Here is a 15888-nt window from a genome sequence, read left to right as displayed (position 1 = left end):
ATGCTTTAGAATTCGTCCTCTGTGCCATGAAATTATTACTTTAATATCAGTTTACCGGCAAACTCGACCGTCGCTCCATCACTATAATGAATGCATTATTTACATTGGCTGTGCTTTATGTGTACTGTGACGTCAGCGTTTTATTAAAATCATAGTTTTTACGTTAACACAGCATAGTTTTTCCTGAGAATTGTTTTTAAACTATGGTATTATTTTTATATGAAGTTTGTTAAAAAATAAATTATTGTCGAAAATGGATGATCTAGTTTCCTCCTAAAACATTCTGCAACGACAATTAGCGTTTACTTTTATTTTAAGTTAATTTGATTTATGACTAATCTAAAAACTGTACTTTACATGTATTGTAAATTAATAAGTGCAGTCAATACTAATACGTTTTAAAATTAAATTTATTTGTCATTGTGCATTTTTACAGCGTTGTGCACAATTTGCAATAAATAAGAAAGAAACTTTAATTTAATAATCAAACGAGCTTAATGAGAATACATTTTCATAACGTAAAACCTTATTCCGGAAAGTCCGGGAAATGTATTAAACACATGGAATTTACTGTTGACCTGCCATCAAATTACAATTTTAAAAATGCTGTTGGTAAATCGAAAATAAAAATTCAGCTGTAGTAAAATGATCGGACTTTAATGTCGCATTCCCCGGCGCAATGCAGCGGGATGAAAAATATATGCTACACAACCGCCATTAAATAAATTATTTTTTCAGTAATAGCCTTCTACGTCGTAGACCCAGCGTAGTTATTCGTAGCTGATCGCCACATATAACATGCACATCTGAGAATTGCTAAATTTACTGTCATCTTTTTTTTAAAATTTAAAATAATATTTCTGTTTTATTAACTGTTGTAATGTAATTATCGACCGATAAGTCTCGTTTCACGTGTATACAAATTATTCAAATCAATTCTAGAAAGCAGATTATCCTCAAAAATTGATGAACACCAACCACCTGCGGACCTACGGCTACCAAACATACAACGCAAAAATAAAATCAAAACTAGCTAACTGTCAGATATCGTTGGGAAGAAGCATACTAAGAATGAATGCAAAAAATTAGAAGCAAAGATATAAGAGCCAAAACCAACTCAATAGACGTCCTTTATCATGGTCGTACACAAAAATAGCGATGGGCAGGACACCTAGCGAGATACAAGGACAACCGATGGACATTAGAAACCACAACATGGAAAGGACCTGCGGGAAAAAGAAAAAGAGGCCACCCAAGGAACAGATGGATCGACGAGACAATTCAAGACTGCAGAAGAGCAAAAAATAGAAAAGCATGGAGTGAACTAGGGGAGGCCATTACTCTACATGGGGTTCCAATAACCTAGTTTTAGATGAATAGTTAAAGATAAAATGTTATTTAAGGTTGTTGGAAATAAATGGGCTTTATTATTATTATTAACTGTTTTACAGTAGCTTACAACTAATACCCATATGTACGCCTTATTGTTATACATTATCCAGAGATAAATAGCAGATTAAAGAGTGGAGAGGTAAGAGTAAGATAAAGAAATAAATAAATTATACACTCTACTTTATGAAACAATGTGCAACATTTCCGTTAGTAGTCGTTTTGAGTTCGCGCTGTGAAATATGTATGCTATAAGCGGTGCCTCGATAAATCCACTTTATACCAAATTTGAGCAGTTTGCAGAATTACTGCCGCACGGGAATCTTAAGTGACTTGTGTTCGACTTAAATTGTAACTTGATTAGTCCTATAATATTAACTATTTGGTAACTATATACAAGCTGTAATATACGAGTAATATATACATAGTATACGGTACATTATCTACAGCCTTTCAACTATAAAAATAAATAGTAGGTCAAATTACAAACTTGTAAACTATCTTCCTAACAATGTAAACATGTATTTTACGTCCGTGTTTACTAAGATAAATGCTAGGTTATGTCAGTTAAAATGCTGTTTTGTATTTTACAGGTATGCTAGGGTTGCAAGATATTTTCTTTTTATCTTACTATCATTTGTAAATAAAAATTACGTTTATTTTGGAACATAAGATCCAATACAGGGTATCACTTATTCCACGTCATTAAATTTGAACCTGTGGCATCCCTAATTCTTATATATATTACCATTAATGTGGCTAAGAGAATCTTATTTTTATGTTATCAGATATATTTAAAAAATGTTTTTATGATATCTAAATGTCAACGATTGTGGACAAACTTGCTCAACATTGCAGTTAAACGTATTATATAATAATAATAAAAAATCATTTAAGTTTAATGTACAGCGTACAAAACTGCCCTAAATCCTACAATTTCTCTAAACCGCATCTATCCATCTAGGCAATCACTATTAGTGTATAAGTATATGCGTAGATACAGGTGCTCTCTCTCTTTTCTAATTATCTCATAGTCTGATAGAAAGGATCAGTCGGACACGACTCTTGTATCGTTAGATCAGGAACATGATTAATTTGGTTACACTTGCTTGTCCTATGTCACCCTAATAGTAGAGTAATAATAGTATCAGAAAACATATACGTCTCACAATGGATCCCACAATAGTAAATAACTAATAGTGGTAATGATGATCATGTTGAAGTGATACAAAATTAAAATTGTATGTACATGGCGTTGTAGTTTCGTTAATTCTTTTCAACTTTATACCACAAATAGTTTTGATTTAAGAAGCTGGTAACCCTATTTAATAGCGGATGTTTTAGTGTTTACTAGTTCTTTGGCGACGATAAACAAATATTGTTATTTTTCTACTGGTATTTGGGAAACATGAATCTCAAGTAGGTGATTTCTATAATTGCTGGTGTTATTGGAACTTAAGTATTTTGTACAAACGCTATCAGGTATTTTCTTTTTAATTCGTTATGTATTAGCATAATTTACTCAAAATAATAATATTACATGCCATAAAAAATCAAATTTGTCCTTTGAAATTGTTCGTAGCTGGAACTCAATAGCTGATACAGGTTTATAATTGAAAAAATAAAATGAAGTAGTAGTAGTAATAGGTTTTAAGTTCATCACTAGATTTGTGAAAGCAAAGAAAGGTCAAGAGACTGATGCTTGCTTTCAGCTCAACAAAAATGTACGGAAATTTGGAAATGCACTTTTCAAATTAAAAATAGGGCAAAGAACAGGAGTTTAAAGGAACTAGGTTAGTAAAACTTCAGAAATCTTAACAGTCACTAAGTTATTAATTCTAACTCATACAAACAAACAGGACACATTATTTTCAATAATAAATATAACTGCTATCAGTATTATATATGTTTATCGTTGTACGACGTTATAAAACATAATTTACCTATTTTATGTAAAAAAATATAAATATAATTATGTATATAAAATAGTCAAAAGAAATTATTCTGCAGCATTTATATGTGGTCCAAAGATCGAGCCTACAGTGCATGTTGTTTATCCGGCGGGGCGCGGGGGGATCGGTGAGAGGGGAGGCTCCTGGCCGGGCCCAGAGGTAATGCGCCAACTCAGCGAATTTAGTGCTATACAACCAGAAAGAAAGCATTGCATGTTATCATAGAGCACTATGTACAATGCCTTGTCATAATTGCCTAAAGTCCTTAATATATATCTGTTTAAAAACAAGGTTTATTAATTTTGAATAGAACATAATTATTTTTAAGTTAAACAGTGTTGTAGTAGAGCATGTCTTTGGCATAATAACAGACAAGATTGAAAAACATCTATTCAATATGAATTATCACTATTGAAGCTAAACTTGAGTTTGAGCTTACAGCGCTTTTCATCTCACAGCGCGTTTTATCCGCAAAGAGTTAGCAGTTGCCCAGTATTCAGTCTGTAGCTGCCCTCCGTCGTAAATACACGACCGCGAGTGCTCAAGTGTTCAGAAAACGAGCCGACCCACCAACTAAAGAACGAGCTTTTAATACAACCGGTGAGTAAAAAAAGTTTTCAAAACTTCCGCCTTATTAACCAAGTAAGGGGAACGTAGATGTGCTACGAGCGCTACGTTGCTACGAAATTGGTTTTTTATCGTCGATTTGAGCGATTCTTGGGGGTCAAAGCAAGGTCTCACTTACGGTGATGGTTTGTAACGAGTGGACAGTATGCGAAAGTCCCACGCCCGTTGTCATTTCACGGTAATTGTTCTAAAAGCCTCGACCTTGCCCGGTGCACGGTCCATAACTTCTTTGTTTCATGGGACAATGAGAGCTGTTTAATAAGTGGAAATTTCGATTTGCTTTTTAATAATAATTAATAAAATAGTACGCATATACAATATACTATAGCTGCTTTGAAGAAAAATTCAATAATCATTATAGTCATCTCATAGTGTTAGTGAATCCTGTATACCATATTTTTTAAAATATGTTTAATAAATATTTCTAATAAATAATGTTTCAGGCGTGTATATAACGTAAAAATTGTAAATGCATTAAATAAAAAGCTATAACGTAATAAATATACAACATTTAATATTGTATCTTGTTAATTAAAATGATATGCGTTGTTTATTGACTTATTAATCTCATAAAGATATAAATAACCAGATGTAACAACGTCTATGTTTTATCTGCCAGCTGACGCTACAGTATAATATTTAATTAATGCAGTTTCTTCTAAATGAATTATTTTAAAACGTGACACACGAAACATAATAGTTTGCATGTTCTAGAGAAAACTTCGTTGCTTCGCTTGATATTAAAAAATAGAAAATATCTTTGAAAACAGTTAGTTATAATATTAAATACCATATTTTTGTTTACGGATAAATTTAAGATTTTATGCTTTATATTGTATCCAGGGCGAACTGATTTGGATATTTATGTAAGCCTTTGTTGGTATTATAAGAAAAAAATAACACATAGGAGAAATACAATCGTATCAATATGTATTATTTATTACTCTTTTCTTTTTATTTTTGTCTTCCTCTACAATGGTATGGTAATGATAATTTTCTTATAGGGCGGTTTTAGCTTACGATGAAGTAAGTTTGCTTTCGTCCGTTACTTTATTTACGACTAGATAAAAAGAAAAATATGATTCAAAAGTTTTTGACATTTGATACCACTACAAGTAACACTTAAAACAAAATTAATTTGAAATGGAACAAAATTGATTTTTTTAATTATTTAATTTACTTTTCTTGGTTTCACAATGGTATGTCAGCTACTGAGACATACAAATAAAAAGTAGCAGTACTTGTGACAACTTTAGATCTAGCTATATATATATTCATCGCATTTCTACAATTTAATTCCTCGGTGTAAGCGTAATATGATGTACAAACGTTAGTAGTAGGAGAGGCTCTATTAACAAAACGTGAGCTGTCACGTGGTAATCAGCTGGCTAGACGCGTGGGCTGACTCTGAACCCAAACAGATGCGTGGGCGGCCACGCCCTCGCTTTAATATTCAACAAATTTAAGATTTTCCTCACAATCCTGTTTGGTTTTCTACCAATGTAACCTACTATGTTTAAGATATTATAAAGCTTCGGTTAAAAGATAAATACTTAGTGATAAATGAATAAAACGAAGACGTTTTAGTGAAGAATTCAGATCAATAGCTTGTGTAATCACAACTATACGTTAACTTATAAAACAGACTTCATACGCATATACTACCATGATACTATACTTAGACTTTTACGCAGTTTATATACATTATAAAGATACCATATTTTCAAATGTAAGCTGTATTTTTCTTAATTTAAAAATATAAAACTCTCGCCAAAAGCACCTTAAACCTACTGTGGGTTAAACTTTGTGCCTGGATGACAATTGACGATATAACTCTGTGTATGAAATTGAAATGATGAAATTATAATACTTTAGATAAATATATGTACTCCTTTTAATTTTCTGGTACTTACAGTATTTTGTTAAAACATTTCCAAGAAATGTAACGCCTATATATTATTCAGTTGTTAAAATTCGCGAATTTCGAACCAGTGAAACATTGCCATCAATTTTATACAATTTACAATTGGTCGGCGCAAGCGTCAAATCATGATTGCACAAATTGAATACAGTACGTATCCGCTGTGAGCGACATAATACCGCTGGATTTGATTAACTTCATATCATATTGTCACAGTTCGTGTCACACTTCCGGTAATAACGAGAAACACTATGAAAACAAACTACTTTTAGTACGAATCATGCCAAAAGCTAACTTAAATCATTGTATTCGCTTTAACAGTTAATATTATAATATCTTAGAATGTTCCTGTTTTCATATAGATGATTTTGTAGGGGCTCATCCAAACACGGGGAATTCTATTGATAGGGTAGACTTAATATTATAAAAATAATTGTTTAAGCAAAACAATATTCTATTGTCTATTTAAAAGACGGAATGAAAGTTTTATATAAAAATCAGCACATAAAACAGCCAGTTATTTATATCATGTAATTTGAGCTTTTAAACCAGTAATTTTGAATTTTACACGAAACCCATAGTATTGTGTGTTTTTACCACTTGAGAAGCACATAGGATCAAAACCTTAAAATCTTTGAACCGGTAAATGTCACCCGACTTTTCCTTTGTTCACAATAGTTCCTTTGGAAGGAACAACTGAGCGCAGTTCATTTTCTTTTGAAGTCACTGAGCTTTCGCGCTCTTTACGCTACCTATGTACCGTAAATGTTGTGAAAGAATTGTGTATCTTTAAATAGTTTATAAACCAATAAACGCCGTATATGGGTACAAAATTATATATTATTTGTCATTGACTTCTTCATTAAGAACTTCTATTGATGCAAGGGGAAAAAAAATTGCAAGTTTTATTTTTTTATTGAGTCTTTAATATGAACCTTTGTGTTCGTAAAAAATATATTTCACCTATGATCTTAAGGAAATTGTGAATCGGCTTAACTAAACTTAAGGCATATACTCTTGAGTATTTTATTTGTGTACATTATACATGCAATAATTAAACAATTTATATGTCTACTAAACTAAGAAAATTTAATGCATTAGGAAGTTCAAAATTTAACACAATTAAACAGTAACTTGTACCTACCACGGTTGATTTCAAGAGATTCAAAGCCTATATATATATATATTCTAAGCAAATAACAAAAATATATAATAACGATAACAATGATAGTAATCATTCTATTATAATTAATGAAATTCTATAATAATGTTAGTAGTAATAAGGTAAACTGAAATAATTGTACTATAATATGTATTCAGGTCTATCCTAATAAAAGCCTTTTTTTAAACATAATATAACTTCATAATATAATGTTCATAATAGTAGATATTTTTTCTAAAATTTAGGTCCTACAGAATATTCACTTCTTACATGTGTACACTAGTACACGCACACATTTTTGTTAATCTACTTACTTATTATTTTATAGTATTAATAAGGGTAAATTGAATAATAATATCAAGTACTTTTTATGTTTAATTATTAATTCAAACAAATTTATGTACTATTCGTGCGCATTGGGGCATGTCGTTAGGCCATAACAAACGACTTTACCAATTCCAAAGTTGAAGCTCCTATCTCTTGATCACACTTATTATGTAAACTTAAATCAAAGTCGGCCTCAACCTATTAAGCCTCTACGAAGTTAAGCTATAGTACTTATATGATAGTCATAAAAACCTGACCTTTCGTGAGTAGTAGCAATATATCAGCGAAGAGCTAGAGCAACCCAATGCGGTGAATTGTAAGGAAAGCTATTCCGTGAAAAACGAAAGTCTTTTAAGAATCGAATGGATTTTTCTTCTGCTTTATATGTTTGAAATTCAGTTTTATTGTTCAAATTGTTAAGGAAATAAATGTAAAATTTAATGCTTAATCTAATGGATTGTTGGTATTGCTATTTTGCGGGTTTACTTATATACCATATTTATATATAATTAGGAAACGTAACAAACATATTTTAATAAGAACCACAATGTATATGTATTTGCATGATTGAATATAATGAGTTATACTTTAAGATATTTAACTTCATAATACAATGTTATTCAAATGTATTTGAAAAATGATATTACATATTAGTTTAATAAAAAATTACAGAGAAATAATTACTAAAAATAGATTAAGGTTTTTTAATGTTTAGGTATTATTATTCTCTCTATTTTTATTCAAAAATCATATATGATTGGCTGATAACATTTTGCTAAAATGAACGGGAGAAATACATAGAAAGAATACAAATTACATTCAACAGTCATAATAGAAAAACATTTATACTTACAATTTCATCATTAACTAATTAAATTTTATCTGATGTAAACTTATTCAACATTGACTAAATATTTAATTAGTTCACTTAATTAATTAATTAATGTCTTTTTAAGCGACTTGAATCCTCAACGTAGAAATCGAAATTGTGCCCTCGTACTGTGAGGTTACTCGTACTCGTGCGTTCGTGAGGAATCGAATCGACATACCTTACACTAAAAATGACCTATACACTGATCCCTTCCAATCTAAGATTTTTTTTATCAAGATACATGCAAATATCTGAGACCTAAGGGTTGTAGCGGCAGAGTATTTTCTAACCGCGGTTATTAAAAACAATACTTAATAATATCACTCCAAATTTGAATATTTCTTAAATATGTTTGACCTGAAAAATTAAAACACATATTTTATGTTATATAGAACCGCAAGGGAGTGTAATTATATATTGGCGTTAGATGTAGAATAATTGCTCTTTTCCGAGCAGCTTTTATCTAAGAGGTCCGTTCATCGCCCGTTAAAGTTGATTGGTAGGCTCTGTACACACTTCGCGTTTCAACCGCTATTTAATTAAAAGGAAGTTGGCCTGAAATTGCCACTTCAATTAAGATGAGGATATTTTATATAAATAGGAAGATTTAATAATATTTATATGTAGTTAAGACACAAGCGGACTCTCAAATATCTTTTATAATGTTGTTAAAAAGAGTTTTGTGCTTAAAAGAAACGCGGTGGTGGTTTACATTTCAGATTTATGTATTTATCGTAACATATATGTAAATAGCGACCTTGTGTAAATTTATGTAAGAAGTCAATAAAGAACAGTATGAATTTTTGTCTAATATCCAATAAGTTTACTTGGCAGCGTGCTAAAGTGGGACCCACTTAAATGATATAACGGATACGAACACGAGAAGTATCATTTAACTCGTCTCGAATGCGCAACAAAACCTAATTAAACATGAAAGTTTAAGTGTTTTGGAATGGAGTTGAGTTTGTTTAAGCCTTATATCATTTGTGTTGACAATTCAGAGGCAGTGACGTATCTATGTACTCGTTTTATTTCATTCTATCTATAGACAGTATACAGTTTTTGATTGGTTATATAGTTTTTATTTGACTAGAAAAAAAATTTGGCGCCACGCTATTCATAGTCGTTTTTTTCCTCAGTATGTAATCGGCCTAACCGCACCGCACCGGCGCATGACGCAGGCAGCCGCAGTGCGGTACATGCGAGTGGAATACGACACCACAGCTCTCATTAATCGGGACCTTGGATAGACACTTTTCCACGAAACGATACTTTTGTAAATGACAATCATTACGGGCCATTAATTGCTCCCGGTTTTAAGCAGGCACTTACTTGATGGGCGCTTTAGTAATTGTCTTTTTTGTTTATTTTGTTTCTAATTAATAAAGTCACGATTGAAATAATTTCAAATTTTACTATACAATTGAGATGTATTAGCAACATTTTTAGTAAAATTCCGTTTATTTATCCGCGTTTCTTAATTGATTTGTTACACAATTATAAAGGCACACTCAATCTGTAATAGGCGATATTCTGCGACGTGAAGTATATTTTATCATCCCTTACCGTTAATAGAAAAATCACTCATATCGTACAAACATAGCTGAAACGCGGACTGATTGATGGCTTAGTGGTGTTTGGCGTGATAATCACAATTATATTACCTGGAGCATTGATATTGCAGACTTTGATAATGTTTGTAACATTAATCTTAATGATTAAAAATGTTCTGAAGATATAATTATGTTGGCATGAAACAAATAGTAAAAAAATATAATTGAAAATGTACTTCTTATTTATTTTTAAGTCGTTTAAATAACATCTTTAATTCACGTGTCTTCCATGAGTATATGAGTCTCGGATTCTGTAAATTTTAAGTAGATTAGTAGTTACTTCGGTCGCTTTAGAATCTTGCTTATTAAAGAGAGTCTCTTAGTCTTAACTTTAAACTCATGCGATGGACGCTTGCGAATGCGATGCTGTATTTTTAACTCTGATATAATATAGACTGTAGGAAATAACAGATATTGTATTTAGTTCATAATATATTTGTTTTATTACACAAAAAAATATAAATGGCTCGCAGGCATTTCAAACATGCATTACTAGAAAAATAAATACCATTAAATTCCACTCTCATCTTGAAACTTCCTGTATTTTTCGCACGTGTAATAAAAATGTCACTTAGCGAGTATCGTAGCAATTGCAAAGGTAAATTTTATGTAATGATAGGAGGGGCCCATCGTGAGAGAGTTATAATATTAGCAAATGTTCATTCAATTACTATTGTATAAAATAAGTGTTTGATTATAAAATAACATGGAAAAAGGAACTCTTGAACCATAGATAAGACGAACATTACGACAATTTTCAATTTCTGATAGGTCAAAAGTATCGGCTTTCCATATTTTTCGCAGGCAGGAGGGTCACCTGATGTTAAGTGATACCGCCGCCCATGGACACTCCCAATGCCATAGGGCTCGCGAGTGCGTTGCCGGCCTTTTAAGAATTGGTAAGCTCTTTTCTTGAAGGACCCTAAGTCAAATTGGTTCGGAAATACTTCAGTCGGCAGCTGGTTCCACAAAGTGGTGGTGCACGGCAAAAACTGCCTAGAAAAACGCGCAGTTGTGGAACGGTGGACGTCTAGGTGATACGGGTGGAATTTCGTATTCTGCCTCGACGTTCGATGATGAAACTCAGCTGCAGGTATTAATCCGAACAACTCCTCTGAACACTCTCCATGGTAAATGCGGTAGAAGATGCAGAGAGACCCCACATCTCTACGCAACGCTAAAGGATCAAGCCGCTCGGAGAGAGTTTGGTCGTCAACGATTCGAACCGCAATATACATTGAATGCTTCTAATTTCACATTTATTGCCAGTTCTCAAATCAAGGGCGTAGAACGGAAGAGAAGAACTGGCAATGAACTCTTTTTTATAGCTTTAGCATATAACTAGTAATTGATGCCAAAACGTAACATTAAACCGCAAACATCGAAATTTATGTTAAATACGATTACATTAAAATCAAATTAGTATTGCACAATATGCGCTAATTAAATGAAATGATAAATGACGTATTAATTTCAACTGAAATGCAATAACTTAGCATGCAAATTAATAATGCAATTCACCATTAACTGATTGATGAATCCTTGTTATTGTAATAAAAATTTAATGTAACTAAAATAAATGAACCATTACAAAATAAATGGTTATATAAAAGAAAACAGTTTTAAGTGTTTTTTCTCCAAATTAGTGCCTTTGTGGAGAGCTTACTGTGTGTCATACGTAACTAACGGTTAAATTCACAGCGAAACAATAAGTAGGCAGTTGCAGTTAAGGGTCGCTGATTAACGCATTTGTAAAGTTCAAATATTCTGGCGACGACTGTCTATAGATTACAAACATCTGTAGCGTATCATAGTTACGCACTAAAAATGTACACACTATATTGTGTAGTATTTTCTAAAGATTTTGATGTATGTGGCAACATAAATACAGGACACTAAGAGAAGAAGGATACAGACGTCACTCAGAACAGACTTTTAAGGCGTGTGAACATGTATTTTTTCTTTGAGCATTTCTATAAATTAATAACTGTTCTTTGTAAAGAATAAACCAATTAACAAATATAAAAATGGGTTGTGATTTATACCACGATAGAATATCCCATTAATCAAAAGCATATTTTTTTAAACGCATTTTACCTCACTCAGGTTAGAATTTATTCGCGCATTTTAAATTCTAAAAATAGCGATGGTGTCCCAACCCATACGTACCCTTCTATAGACACTAAAAAACATCAAAATAACTTTGTCATAGTCAATTTGAAGCTGGAACATTATTGGCATTATTTAAGTACCTTCTACTACTATTTAACACGTATAGTAGTATGTATCATCAATAGGATTAGACTAGAATTAAGACTTTCAGAGAAACAGTGACTTAAGGAGAAATTACTGTGCTTATTCGATTCGCCTTAAAATACCTAACATTGCGTTAGGATTGTTTTATGAAGTCAAGGAAAGAAAGAAGTCAAGAGACGCCGACCGAACTGTTACAGATATTTAAAAAAAATAACGTTATTACATAATGGCATTTAGAGTGCTTTGAAGTTGTCAACGCGAACCTTGGTGATCATAGTGATGACAGTTAACTATTAGAAACCTAAAAGTAAAAGTATTTTGGTCTTTGTGAAGAATCAGGTCATCTAAATACAACACAATGTACAAAAGCGGGTTGAAAGTAGAAGTGAATTTGAGTGTTTCTTACCCATTGAATCCATTTTTACAAGTATTAATTAATTGAAATAACTAACAATTGTACAAGTATTTTTAGTATTTACATACAGGGAATGCGTATATACACACAATACACTCTCGCTCAATATATTCGTAATAGATTCATATTTACTATATAGTTAAAAAACTGTTTTTAATTAAATTAATATTATTTTAAATTTTCTTAACTTATAGATTAGTAATTGCAACAAATTTAAAAAGTTTAGTTCCTGCGGCAGTGTATATAACTATACTATTCAAATACAAGTATTAAGGTCATAAAAAGCGCTGGAACTACTGAAGTTTATTAAACAAGTCTAAGAATCTAGAAAGCTACTCAACATCTAAAGGTTTTATCTACTTCTAAACTTCCAAACCGATATCAATCAAATTTGCAGACCGTGTGCGGTTTAATCAAACTTAAAAGATAGGATAGCTGACATCTTAATTTATACCCGCAATATTATTTTATTGCAAATATTGGTTTATTATTTGATACAATTCTAACAGATGGTGCTGTGTTAAAAGATCCAACGTTTCACATAAGCTATCTACCTTTCACATAAATTCTCCTACCGTTTCCCTTGAACAGTTTACTACTATGTAATATAACAAAAACCTTAGCCACAGAACGCTTGGCCGAGTCTGCTAGTAGTTTATATATATTAGTTCGGTAGTAGCTTGCTAATTTTAGGCGGATAAAAACACATGCAATACTAGTGTAATATATTCAGCAAGAAAGGAATTTAAATTAAATTGGCAGCAAGACTATCTGTGGTTAAAATTAACAGGCTTTATTTCTCGTTTAGCGCTCATTAAAAGAAGAGGTTCCAGTGGAAACTTTTTAACAAGCTATTTGGCAAGATACTTAACTAAGTATTTTGGCGAAATAACGTTGTAAGATATCCATCTTTAAAAGTATGGAATTATCTGCAGGATCTAGAAAACTAACTTTTAACGAAAACTACTTTTTGATTTATGTAAAAGATCAAAAAGTATGTACTAACATACAGATTTATCCTAAATTTAATTTATTTCATTATCAATACATCGCAACCGTAAGAGAATAGAGAAAGTAGAGGACTTCATAAAGAAAATAAAGCAATTAAATGGCGCTGGACCGGGTACATGACGAGAGATAGCAGGTTGAAATGGACAAAAATAATTAGGCAAGCACACGATGGAAAAAGGAAAAGAGGAAGACAGAGCAAGAGATGGGCAGACGATATACAGAGAATAAGAGGCACAAGAAGAGCTAACGATAAGAATGGAAGCACCTGGAAGTTTTGTGGAACAGGACACGCTGATTACCCAAAACGGGTCAAACACTGTGTTAGATTAAGTTTTATCTATGTATTAAAATTAAGTTTTTTATGTAACTTAAATAAGTGTTATAATATTATACTGTGTATCAACAATAAAGGCTTAATAATAATAAATACATCGCAACCGTCAGTGATTTACAGATTTAGGTTAAAAATTAATATAACAAAATAAAAAATATTTACATATTTTGTATGAAAATCGATATAAAATCAGTCAACGTCTATTTCCTTGCAAGAGTGTACAAGAAATGTTAATAATAAATATAATTGTACTTAATTCTTATTTACCTAATAACTAACCTTAAAATGTAATAATTAAAATATATTATTAAAAGGAGTCCCTTTAGGCAAGGTTCTGAAGATACTGGAGCTGCCAGCTCTTCGGTCTCCTGTGATGTCGACTAACCTTTTTGATATTTCCCAAAAATAAATTTGTTTTTCCAACAAATTGTAAATATATTGTATACAATAAAGATACCTACAACATGAATCATGTGAATCGTTAGTACCAAGACACTGATAAATAAAAATGGTGCCTTAATGAGGTCGGAAATTGGCATTCGCTCCGATTCCTACTTTTAATGGGACCAAGAATTAGGTTATCGTGTCTTCCTATAATGGCTGCTTGAAATTTTAAAAGGATCTTATATTAACTATCGTTACTTATCATGGGTTTTGTGAACATCTAGCGGGTTCAATAGTCATGCTGCAGATCTTAAGGCCTCACACCCTGGGTATATCGGCAAATAAAAAATGTTCTTGTCATATAATCTGGTAGACTTCTATTCTTACTGTACATACTACATGTCGGAGTTAGATTTAACATTGAAATATATTTAAAAAAACTTTTCACAGAAAAGAGGTTTATTAAATTGTATTTAAAATAGTATATTATTTTTCAATCAACACAAATGCACACTCATATGTTCAAGTGAAGTTATGGTAGATTAATTATTATCAATCATTATTACGTAATAGTAAATAAACTTACTGCTAATAAATATATAGAATAAAAGAAAAGTTACAACACAAAAATATTTTTACTATGTTTTTCATACAATAAAGAATCATTTGAATTTATCATTAATTAGTTGCTAGATAAAAGATTTTAAAATAATACAACACAATGATTCAACGCCAAAAATATTTCTCGAATTTTGCCATTTTTTCCACATTTTTGTAATCATTGTTATACGAAATCTTTTGTTGGGGCTCCGAGCTGAGATTTAATCAACGGAGATTGTGAAAAAAGGGAGCGTATTTACTTGCAAAAGGGGTGAGTTAAAATCAATAGCCTACCCATATGTGAGGTGTATCATATAAAGGATATCTGTCCCGACAGATGTACAGTTTTATATTGGGCGACATGAATTGGACAGGTAACTAGATTTATTTAAAAAAATGTTTTAATAAGCTAAAGGCTATTAGAATTAATAATTTGATGTGTTTAAAAGCTAAGTACATTTTTTTTCTTGACGTAATTGAAACATATCAATTTCAGTAGTATTTTTGGTGACTTTTAATTCCCCTCGACTTGGGTTAGTCGCAATATTTATGCCCTAAAATCCTAATGATGGTTTCGTATTTGGACGTATCGTAACGTACTGTTTCTACCTGATAAAAGTGGTAAAGAAGAAGAGTTATTGAGGTTAGAATTAACAACAGAATTAACGACAACACCTTGACGTCATACGATGCATTCTTCGTGTCAATAATAAATGTATTAAAATATCTGGATATGGCTTGCACCGCTTTATGAAATAAGATCACATTCGTTTAGCAAGTGATTTCAGCATATGTTTTCAAACATACTATATGTTTTAATAATTTACGTATATATCAAATACAATCATCACTTCACACAAAATAAGTACGTTCAAAACTACATGATCTGAAAATAATAATAAATACTCTTTAATACAAAATAAATCTTAAAAAAAACAAAGTGAGGAATCTATATGCAAAATGGTTGTTGTATAATTTCGTTTAACAGTTATTTTCCTGGTTGAATAAAAAAAATAATAAATTGTA

At 31.4% G+C, this 15888-nt stretch overlaps 1 protein-coding gene across 2 annotated transcripts in view; it reads left to right on the top strand.

The window, feature by feature from the left end:
• The first annotated feature begins 3815 nt into the window (after positions 1-3815).
• LOC110992290 (acetylcholinesterase) overlaps positions 3816-15888 on the top strand; it is a 28873-nt gene continuing 16800 nt past the window's right edge. Inside the window, exon 1 of one of the 2 annotated variants that reach the window (XM_022258043.2) lies at positions 3816-3941. The gene's annotated coding sequence lies outside the window, so the exon portion shown is untranslated. The remainder of the gene's footprint in view (positions 3942-15888) is intronic. The other variant, XM_022258044.2, reaches the window with a different exon arrangement.

This window comes from Pieris rapae, chromosome 10 (assembly GCF_905147795.1).
Source record: "Pieris rapae chromosome 10, ilPieRapa1.1, whole genome shotgun sequence".
Taxonomy (NCBI): Eukaryota; Metazoa; Arthropoda; class Insecta; order Lepidoptera; family Pieridae; genus Pieris; species Pieris rapae.
Note: the sequence above shows the minus strand (reverse complement) of the source record. Positions and strands in the feature narration are given on the sequence as shown.